The 9965-nt window shown below is 39.8% G+C and overlaps 1 protein-coding gene across 20 annotated transcripts in view; it reads right to left on the bottom strand.

The window, feature by feature from the left end:
* The window catches only part of mapta (microtubule-associated protein tau a), a 33738-nt gene extending 24434 nt beyond the window's left edge, over positions 1 to 9304 (bottom strand). For 3 of the 20 annotated variants that reach the window (XM_016681208.1, XM_016681192.1, XM_007571012.2), the window contains exon 1: positions 8180 to 9260. The gene's annotated coding sequence lies outside the window, so the exon portion shown is untranslated. Of the gene's footprint in view, positions 1 to 3031; positions 3192 to 8179 lie in introns of those variants that run through there. The other 17 variants (XM_007570970.2, XM_007570962.2, XM_007570994.2 and 14 more) reach the window with 14 other exon arrangements.
* Between the last annotated feature and the right edge of the window lie 661 nt (positions 9305 to 9965).

Consider the following 9965-nt stretch of genomic DNA (forward strand, 5'->3'; position numbering starts at 1 on the left):
ATGTCATAAATTATGAGGTAAAATTCAACTATTTCATCATTTATCTTACAGTTTTGAAATTTTTACTTTCATGTAAAGTTTTGTATATATGTATGTACAAAGTTCTTTTTTTAATAAAATTGATTATCAGTTACAATTTTACATGGAACATTTTGCAGGCTTAGTTTTTTCTTGAAATTACAATTAAAATAATCATAAATACCAAACAAAATGTTTTTAATATTTCAAGGTGCTATCATATTAAATTGTAAATTGTTCCTTTACATTTTTTACAACTATTTAGAGCCAACAACTGCATATTATATCTTTAAAATATTTTGTAATTTAGCAAACCATCCACAATATGGATAGAAAATACATGAAACTGGTTTGAAAAATCCTTAAAAGGAAATTGTATGAGCATATATACATTGTCCTCTAATGAGGAAATGTATTATATTGATTTGAAAACATTTTTTGACAAACATTTCACAGCTCGTTCTTGTCAAATGTGATGATTTACCTCATTTATGAGGTTTTTCTGCCATAATTAATGAGCCACATTAACATGTTTTGCCTCACTAATGTAGCTGTAATTACTTTAAAAAAAAATTTAAAACAAAAATTTACAAAATAAAAAATTTACAAGTTAGACTCTACTTGTTAACTGCTAATGAAAATGAGTCAATGCACAAAACAAAACAGTTGAAACTTTTCCATCCCGCTACGCTACACAGTGTAGTTGCGATCAAAATTGGGTAAACAAGGATTACTTTTACTGATTCAGTTTATCTGAATTACTTTGCCACAGCCAGCTGTTGGAGAGCTACAAAATAAAAGCAGCTCCTGTAACAAGAAAAAAAAAAAAGTCTGTAAAGTGAAAGAGGGAGACATCAGCTGAATATAAATGGCAGAGTGTGTGTTGCATTGAAAACCCAATGAATAGTGTACTCTCGCTGAGCTACGGGACAAAACTCGTATTGTGGCTTCACGCATGACAGAATCCGAACAAGAAAAAGAAGAAAGCTGCAACACTGCCAACGAAGACAATCCCTCCAAGAGGCCGTTCACGCTGCATCCGGGAGCTCCGACAGCTGGAGAGCAAACAAACTCAGCGCTGATAACAGAGCTGGCTCCTGCAGCTGCTCAACAGACATACACATATACTAACAGGGTTAAAACCCCATGAGAAAACACACTATTACTAAACATTGAATCAGTAAAAGAAGTAATCCACATCACTCTGGAATCCCTCTGCGCACATCTCGTCCCAAGTCAGACTGGGGATGTTAAAGTTTAAACAAAGCGTTGTCACAATTACACATCTGTGTTGCTGTAATTTGCTATAATTTAGCCATCTTCTCATAAAGAGTTCACGTTTTAGTGACAGGCTAGGACCACCACGTGGAGAGAGGCTGGTGGTAATTTAACCGCCAAACCCCTATCCGGACGCATCCGTTAATCTCAGGTTGATCTGATATGAGACTAAACACAAAGGCACACATTTCAACTCCTGCAGAAAAAGAGCATAACAGAAAGGTTTGTCGCAGCTTCATGAGGGGAAAAGGCTGAAAGGGTCTGCTGCTGCAGCCTGATCCTCTCAAGGGCGTGTGAAAATGAGACCTTGGCACGGATGTGGCCTCTGCAAGAAGCTCGGTCAACAGGGATGTTGACACAGCTCCAGGAGCTCTCAGCACAGCTCAGGGTGACAGAGTGGGTTGGACAGGTCTGCTGAGTAATAACTCTTAAAATTGCTTTATTCTTAATTGTGTTCTTGTCAAACAAAGGAGATGTATAGATGCATCTCAATAAATAAGAAATGTCAATGAAAGGTTCACTTATTTCAGCTCCTCATGGGGAATCCCAAAGCATTTCTGGGCCAAAACGAATTTACAATCTCTTCCATAGAGTTCTGGGTCTGCCCTGGATTCTCCTCTCGAATGAATACCGTATATGCAAGAATCCAAATGGTGACTTTTACTCAACACACCTTGTATGAAAAACTATAAAAAGATGGATTTTCTACTCCGGATGGAGCAATAAGTCTCAGTCTTAGGTGAAAAAGTTTTAGTCTTCTCCACTTTGTGTTTGGTTCATGTGTAAAAAATAAAAATGTTTGTTCATGTGTAAAAACATAAAAATGGATAGCAGAAGATAGACGATAGACTGGAGCTTGATCTGGATGTTGCTTCTGTCTAGAAAATGTATCCAAGATTAGGCCTCAGGGGATCAGGTCCAGAAAGGAAACCCAAACATTGCTCTCTTTCCAAAGAGGCCTGCAGGTCGAAGTAGGTAGGTAGTTTTATCACAATATTTTCTAGTATTATTCCGATAACAATAAATTGAGGCTGAGACTGGCTTCTGGTGTGATTGTATAAATCCACTTTTTGTGGTTGAGAACAATGGCCTGACTCTACAGCTTCAGCACACAAAGAAACAGAACCAACATCATCTGGAAAAAGCAAAGTTGTCGAATCAGACACCGTCGTCTCTATGCTCACAGTCAAAATAGTTGGTGACGAGTTTGACAAATCCTGTAGTCCATAGGAACCAATGGTCCTTAAAGCAACCTAGCATCCCATAATCTCACATCACCTTCACAAAAAGCCCCAGCAGACTTGTTTGTTAGCCTTTTTCAGCTCCTCAAAATACATGTGGACTGAATAAGCAAAGAGTCATGAAACAGGAAGCTACACAAATCAGGAAAACCTTGTTTGTGAAGGCTGTATTGGATAAAAGACGCTGTCCAGAGAGTAAACTGAGGTTTATTTACTCTTTCTACTGACACCTCACGGTTAGTCAGAACGCATAAAACCCGTCATATTTTGTCAGTCTATAACATTAGCTATAAACTAGGAAAACAAAGAAGATGTTTCGTGCTTCTGCTTGATGCAAAATTAAAACCTGACAGGTTATGTTGCATAATTTCACTAATTGCTTACTTGTGTAATTCCTCAGTGCTACGTCAGGTCAAACCTAAAAAAACAAAGGAGACTCAGATGCCGTGTGTGTGTGTGTGTGCGTGTGTGCGTGCATGTGTCCGTCTCCTCACCAGTGCAGCTCTTGGCTCAGCTGAAGGACGACGATGCAGCACTGCTCTCATGCTTGATTGCTTCTGTATCTCTGACCTACTTTCCTCATCGTTTGCCTCTCGGCCGGCTCACTCAGCCTCCCAGCCTGCAGCTTCTGCGGGGTTAGCTCTCTACTTTTGCAGTGTGGGCTGAAGGTGGGGCACTTTTTCATTTTCCATCTATAGCGTCTTGCAAGACCGGCCAGCATGCATTGTTTTTTTTCTTTCTTTTTTTGCTCATAAGTGATGAACGCAAACACGCTGCAGTTTTGTGTCTAATGACGCCAACCGCACCCACTCTCCACATGCTTTGTTCTCCTTCAAAGTTACATCGCCCTTCTTAAAAAAAAACAACAAAAAAACAAAAAGAAAAACAAACGAGACATAATCGACTTTCCCTTCCAGTTTGAAGAGGAGCTTGAGACACGCCAAATATCTTTAAACCACAGTCTTTCAATGAGGAATTCAAAACATGAGGAACTCTCGAGGTTTAATTGTGCAAATCGTTTAACTGCCGAATGCTCGGAGACAAGAACACATCTAAGCGCACAGTTCTGCGAGAGCAATGAGCCACAGACTTCAATCAGCATGCTGCTAATTAACCGAGCAGAACAGCAGAGCTTTAAGGCCTGCTGTGCCTTTTCGTCTTCTGTCTGACGAGGAGAAGCTTTTTCTGACGGATGTTAGAGCTCTGTCAGCTTTTCCTCTCTGTTTTCAGCTTGGAGTAAATGCAAACATACAGGAGGGAAAATACAGTTTTCACAGAGAATCAATTTAAAATGTAAACCCTAAAAGTTAATCAATGCAAAGCATAACTTGGGTGTCGCACCATCGTCTGCTTAGGATAAATTAATTGGTAAATGATCAGAGTGACACGGCCATGCTGTATCACTTCCTACAATACAAAGAGAGGGGCAGGAAGATAACATGTTTAGGAAGCTAAAACAAAATAACTGTTTTTTGTATTTGGAATATGAATAATAAATCCATATAAATCCAAAAGTTGCTTGAATGTTCCAGCTTTGTGGTCAAACGCAGGATAAAGACATACCAGATACAATCCAAAGAAGTAATTTGAATGACGTTGGCTGTTCTGCCAGCCTAAGCTCTCAGGGCAGAGCCGTCCAACGTGAGGCCGGCTGCTGGATGTGGTCACTTTTGGACTAAAGCCTAAAAGGGCCTCTCAGTGTTTCGCTGAGTGAGTCTCGACAAACAAGGAAAGTCTCTTGATTCGAATTTTTAATCATCTTTAAATATGTATAAACTCTCTATCTTGCTTAAATGTATATTTTCAGTTACAATGTTATTCTGCTCACTTTTTACTCACTAATATAGTGTTACACAAATGCAAATGAGGAAATGAGAGGGATTTTGTTGAACATCAAGTCCTACGAAATCTCTGAAGTGTGTGTGAGGCTTCCGATGCGCCCCGTACTGAAAACTTGAAAATGTATATTGGGATCAGGGTGTGGTATTTGTTCCTTATTTAAGAGTCAAAATACTGTTTTGGGTATGAAGTATTAGTGCTCTGTCACCGTCCCAAAGAGTCAAATAATTATTATATAAACTAATCAGAAGGTAGGTTAAGCTCTCAGTTTCTCCTTTAGATTCAGCAGCGATTGGATGGAAAAGTGTGAGATTAGTTAATGCTATTATTGGATCATTTCTGCGACATTTGAGTTTCAGTTCATTTTTAAATATACGTAGTGATGCATCACTCATGCAGGACAAGTTTTTGACATGTCCACAGTTCATATAGTGTGACAGAGTTACTAGGCTGAATGATCCTAAGTGTTCAGAAACTAAAACAAAAGTATTTTATTCACTTTATATTATACCTTGGCACTAAATCACTTTGTTAGCTTTTAAACCATTCAAGCTCTAATATGTTTATTAGTTTATCAGCTCATATTATAGTCTAGTTTTCTATTTCTGTTTCAATATTCAATATATCATTGATATCCATTGGTGTTTGTATACTGTGTGTCTGGATTTCATTTATTTTGAATTAGATTTCGTTTTTATTTCTGCAGTGATGTCATATTGTAACTATTTCATTTGAAATGTGAATTTCCTTCAAACAAAAGATCATGTTAGAGCAACACCAACGTGCAGCAACATAACTAAACTTTGTGATCCCAAATTCTACATGAATATTTTGAGAAGCATGACTTGTTCAAAGCTCAAGCAGCAGTTTTCAAAAATATATATTACAATATGTAGCGTTACCCCTGGAGACAAGCAGCAGGTCTCCTGTGTGGCCCTCCAAGAACACATGGACATAGACAACTGAGGAAAATTTAGAATGTGGTTTTCTTCACATTAACCATCAGATGAACCACAATGCAAAACTGTAAATATTAAAGCTCTCTTGCACTATTTATTTTGTGATTTATTTTTTGATTTATGATTTATCAAACAGTCGCTCAACTAAAAACATGAGCTTAGACAAAAAGAAAAGAAAAGAAATTTGAATTATAAAAGTGAATTAGACCCTTGTTCAGTGCACAAAAATCTTCCACTTTAGAGCCTGAGAGCTCTGCTCCTTTAAGGGTCCTGAATAAAAAAACATTTCAAACAATTACATAACAGCACAAACGATGATTGCATGACACATGTGCTGCAGCTCCTCCCAAAAGGGTGGAGGGGGAGCAGGAATGCACTGGATTATCAACGAGGAGGAGCATCTGGTAATGGCATCCTCATAATGGTTTTACTCCACAAGCAGCACATGGAGTGAAGCTGCAGCGAAACCTGACATGTGTCCAACAGATGCTTAACATGAGGGGGAGTAAAAGAAAAAAAAAAGTTATTCATTTTGTGACAAACAAGGACATGTTTGGAAATGTAATTAAATATATTCTGAATGTTTTCTTAGCACATTAATTAAATAAACATCCAACAAAAAAAGCCTCACATAACTGATGTTTTGTTGAAAAGTGGTTAAAACTAAACTAAGAGTATTACTTCCAAAATATTTGTCTTATTATAGTTTATGCACATGTTGAAATTTGTAAGAAGTATATGGGAACAAAAGCTTGAACTGAACTATATTGAAATATGCTGCATATGAGCACAGAAAACAATAGAACAGCTACTAAAGGAAACTGTAAATACTACAAAGATGCCAAATGAGACAAAATATATTAGAAATTTACATTTTTGTTTGTTTTTATACCTCTTTTTTTTACAATATCTTATTGTAAATTTGTGATTGTTGATTAAATGTTATTATATTTAAACTGTTAGTAACATTATCTGTTGGATTAAATGTAAGAAGGCATGACCAGAAACAATAACTGTTGGTTGCCCCTTTGCAGTAAAGGAACTCTAATTTGGACAAATATAGAAGTGGAGTTCAGCACAGAGGAGAAAACTCATGAAAAGATTTGTTCTTTGCTAAATGTGTGCAAACCTGAGTTTGTACGTGCTTCTTATATTGAAACTAGACACAAAGGAAAATCTTGAACTTAAAATAGCCACGCTGAGCAAACATACTCTCTGACAAAACGTATCCATATTTGTGCCAATGAGAAGCTAAAACAAAGAGAGAATAAATTCAGTTAATTTCTGCCTCTGTAAATTGCATCTGTCCAGAAGAGTCACTGTTTTCACTAAAGTTTAGAGGGGAGGAGTTGTCCGTGTCTGTGTGAGCATTCCTGAGCGTCACTAGAGTAACAATCCCAGCCAAAGTGCTGCAGAAACTTGCAGAAATAAGAGTATATCGGAGCGTTAACAAGATGGCACCGAAGCGTCTTTTTTTTCTTCTTCTTCTTCCACTGGATCACCTGGCAAGTTGGAGCGGCTCCAAGCTGCGGTTACAGACTACAACATGCCCGCTCCGTGCAGAAGAAGAAAAAATAAAACATCAATGCTTTGCAAGTATGAGATGGAGAGGATGGAGGACAAGGTGTGTCCGACGCCAAATCCATGCAGCTCAACAAACCCGCAGGTGTTATTGCATTAAAAACAGCCAATTAAAGCACACAAAGGGGTCACGTTTAAAGGCTCTCCGGCTCAGATTGTGTCCACTGACCTCAGGTGGATTACCGTGGAGTCCATATGTGACAGTTAAGCAAGCTGGCTCGCTGCACTGTTGAGCAAATGAAAAATGGGCTTGGCACAGGCGCACAGGCTGCTGACGGCCCACGCTGTCTGCGCTCTTAAATAAATGTCATTATATAAAAACACAAAAGACACACATAATCAGTGCAGTCAGGTGGGGAACCGGGGGATAAGGGGGTGTCGTGTTTTGCAATGATTAAGATGCAGAATTTAATGCATGTTTAAAGGTGAGGGAGGAAAAAAGAAAAAAAAATGCATGAGAAACCATTCGGGCCCCGAGGTGCAAGAAAGAAGCGAAAGATCCAGAATAACGGGCAGCAAGGAAAGCAACGTGAACGGCTTCACTGCCTAAAATTCACACTAACGCGCTGAGCTCAAAGCAGACAACGGAGACAACAAAAGCACCGCGCACAGACACCAAACAGGAGTAAATAACACCGAAAAACATGACATCACTGTCCTCCTGAGACCTCGCAATAACAAGATTATAAATATTCCGGCGGATTAGCGCCGTTAGAGCGTTCAAGGACGGGGGACCTGCGCCGAGAAGGATGGTGGAGACGTTTTTATTTGATCCCTGCGGGGAACGAGGAGAAAACACGCGAAATGCCGAGGCCACGGGGAGGCGACTGCTGCTCCGGGGCTGGAGCGATGATGGCTGCAACACAAACACGTCTGCCTTTATTGTGGGAGAGGATCGATGAGGAGGATGGAGACGGCGCATGGTGCACAAAAATAAAAACAACTGAAAACGTGTGAGACAAAAAAAAAAAGAAAAAGAAAAAGAAAGAAAGAAAACGCGGCTGCAGGAGGAGATGCGCGGACAGACGATGCAAGAAAAGGCGTTTTTTTAGTCCTGAGCGGGATGTTTCTGGCCGTAGAAACGCATGGAGGCCAAACCTCTCCCACCTCACACAAATATATTAAGTGACAAGACAAGGAATGCCGATGGAGAAAAGACGACGCTGCGTCCAGCTCGCGTCTGTGCCTCGGTCTTCGATCACCAAGTGATGACTCGCTGATTAATTCGGTGAAATGAAGGAAATGTGTCGGCGGTTTTCTTACCTGACAGCAGACAGCGGTGTTGTCTCTTCAGCGGCAGTCGCTCACCGGGCACACACGCATACACACGCACACTCACACACGCACAGCTTCTCCGCGCAGTGCAGCGGCAGGCCGGACGGGGGCGCTGCGGAGCGGAGCCCAGTCCTGAAATGCAACCTGTCTGCTCACAGCAGCCATCTGCTGTCATGTAAATAAACACTAGCAAAGACATGACCTGTTTTTATAGACAAAAATTAACTGCAGAACACAGGAGGAAAAAAAAGTGTTAACAGAACATCTTATTTTGATTATAGGGTTAATGATGACTCCTACACGCAAACTAATAGGCAATTTAAAAAAAAAATAAAAAATTTAGGATAGAGCGGCAGTTTTATGTAAATAAAAACATGAGGAGTTTGGAAAACTGTCAACAGATGGTGGTTCTCCAAAGCATGAACGCGTCACAGGCCTCAGATTTTCATTTTGAAAAGCTGTCGGTTTTCCGACTGAATATTCCAGGCGTAAGACGTCATAAAATTCAACAACTTGAAATAGGAAGGTAGAAAGCATTTGTTTCCAAAAGAAAAAGAGTGAATATGTAGGACAGTAACAGTAGAGAGAAGCTGTAATCACAGACCGTCCTGCGTACAAAGGTCATGGCACATAAAACAATGCCTCCCTGTGTCAGCCTTCTTTTACTGCCCTCTCACAGCCTCACACAACTTTTACCACCAAGGAGAGAAAGCAACCATCTCCAGGGAAACAGTGTTGGAATTACTGACAGTCACATCTTTGATGCGTTGGCAGGATGCGACTCTTTTGTGCCATCCTTCTCCTCCTCTTTTGGACATGTGCCCAGGCAACAGCTGCCACTGGCAGTGGGGCTGCAGATTATTTGGTTTTACCCTGTGGTGGGAGTTCACTGTGAGCCCGGTGCTGCGGCGAAATAATTGGCTTGGCTTTAAAATCCCTAAGTGGTCTGGAGCCGCACAGAGGAGCTGATTCATTTTCACTGGCTTCACAACGATTTGACTGAAGCTAAGATGGAAATGTGGTTCTGCATGACATGGTGGTCTGTTTTTTTTTTGTTTGTTTGTTTGGGTTTTTTTTTAGGTTGGATCCATGGTTGACCTTGTTCACACCAAGGTCTGATTCTACATCATGAGATTATTGCAGCTGAAATAAAGATTAATTGGATCAGGCAATATTTTTGCAATCTGTTTCTGTTCAATGTTGGTGAGTCTTTGTGAATTATGATCCCAGTTGTCTGTTTTTTTTGCAGCTGTAGCTCATCTTCTTTAAAGTTCAAAATGTTGTAAATTCAGAGATTATATTTTGCATCCCTTGATTTTATTGAGTGGTTTGATTAAGTTACTGCTGCCTTTCTATCACCTTGATCCTCTCTGCCAATTCTCCTCTAACAAACAAGGGAATTTTGAACTGCACATATTAAAATAGTCAACATAAAGTTATTCCATTAGGAGTTTTTGATATCTCCTCTCAACAAAAATACTCTCTTTAGACAACAGCAGAACATTTCTGCCTCTCTGACAATGTTGGATGATTTTTTTCTTGCACCATGCTTTTCACATTTGAAGCTTACAGAGGTTTTTCTTTAAAGCCTCTGTGGAAGACTTATGAATGGAAGAGACTCAGACATGTCTCCAGGCATGTAAACTGACTGCCCATCTGGCCCCATCACTCTGAAGGAGATGTTGTGTAACATCATTTATTTGGCTTAGACAGATGAGAAGTTGTGCTAAATCCTTTGGATTACTTTGAAATAACCACTTTTATTTTGAGGAAG

Source organism: Poecilia formosa, unplaced genomic scaffold, assembly GCF_000485575.1.
Source record: "Poecilia formosa unplaced genomic scaffold, Poecilia_formosa-5.1.2 Scaffold7, whole genome shotgun sequence".
NCBI classification, from domain to species: domain Eukaryota; kingdom Metazoa; phylum Chordata; class Actinopteri; order Cyprinodontiformes; family Poeciliidae; genus Poecilia; species Poecilia formosa.